The sequence below is a fragment of the Coregonus clupeaformis genome, unplaced genomic scaffold, assembly GCF_020615455.1.
Source record: "Coregonus clupeaformis isolate EN_2021a unplaced genomic scaffold, ASM2061545v1 scaf0381, whole genome shotgun sequence".
NCBI classification, from domain to species: Eukaryota; Metazoa; Chordata; class Actinopteri; order Salmoniformes; family Salmonidae; genus Coregonus; species Coregonus clupeaformis.
The window spans coordinates 186,453-187,500 of record NW_025533836.1 but is presented as its reverse complement, the minus strand read 5'-3'; the positions used below and the strand labels follow the sequence as shown (position 1 = coordinate 187,500).

General features: G+C 39.8%; 1 protein-coding gene across 1 annotated transcript in view; it reads left to right on the top strand.

The window, feature by feature from the left end:
- LOC121556401 (serine palmitoyltransferase 3-like) overlaps positions 1-267 on the top strand; it is a 110,963-nt gene extending 110,696 nt beyond the window's left edge. The window contains exon 12 of the mRNA XM_041870308.2: positions 1-267. This exon is cut by the window's left edge and continues 1,014 nt beyond it. The gene's annotated coding sequence lies outside the window, so the exon portion shown is untranslated.
- The last annotated feature ends 781 nt before the right edge of the window (positions 268-1,048 follow it).

Here is a 1,048-nt window from a genome sequence, read left to right as displayed (position 1 = left end):
AGGAAAGTCCTGTTCCAAAGGTGTGGTGGATCCTGCTCCGCTTCTCAGTATGTGTCTATATCAGAATGTAAATTAAGCGATCATATACATTTCTTATCATTATACAAGGCAACCAATCATTCCAGGCCGTCATTGTAAATAAGAATGTGTTGTTAACAGGCTGGCATGATTTAAATTAATGTTACGTTAATTTATGTATCTGATTTTAAAATGAATGTTACGTTGATTAATGTATCTGTCTGTCTCTTGGTGTGTATGATGCGTTTATTAAACGTTGCTTTGTTACTCTACCTCTTGGCTTCACTGATAGGTTCTTCACTGATAGGTTCTTCACTGATAGGTTCTTCACTGATAGGTTCTTCACTGATAGGTTCTTCACTGATAGGTTCTTCACTGATAGGTCCTTCACTGATAGGTCCTTCACTGATAGGTTCTTCACTGATAGGTTCTTCACTGATAGGTCCTTCACTGATAGGTCCTTCACTGATAGGTTCTTCACTGATAGGTCCTTCACTGATAGGTCCTTCACTGATAGGTCCTTCACTGATAGGTTCTTCACTGATAGGTCCTTCACTGATAGGTTCTTCACTGATAGGTCCTTCACTGATAGGTTCTTCACTGATAGGTCCTTCACTGATAGGTCGTTCACTGATAGGTTCTTCACTGAGGTGGTTGCAGTGGCTCTTTGTCATTTTACCCCTAAATACATAATGCATTTTTTTCAGCATATCTTCCATGTGCTTCTGAGCTCGCATTGATGATAACATACTGATGGCTGAATCTGATGCTGAAGAGGACTATCTTTCACTAACATAAATTAGTTAAAATACCGCAGTTAAGATTCCACAACAAGCTGTTTAAGTTCCAGTAAAAGTAATGCTGTCTCTACAGCAAACCAGAATGTTTCCCTTAATAACATAATACATTTACCAATCCGACATACAATTCGATCCCAACAGATCTTTGCACAGAAATAACCTGGACGTCTTGGCTTCTCGTTCTGTGCGAAGCCTTTAGGTGCTTAGCTGTTGCCACACGCGGTCTGAGT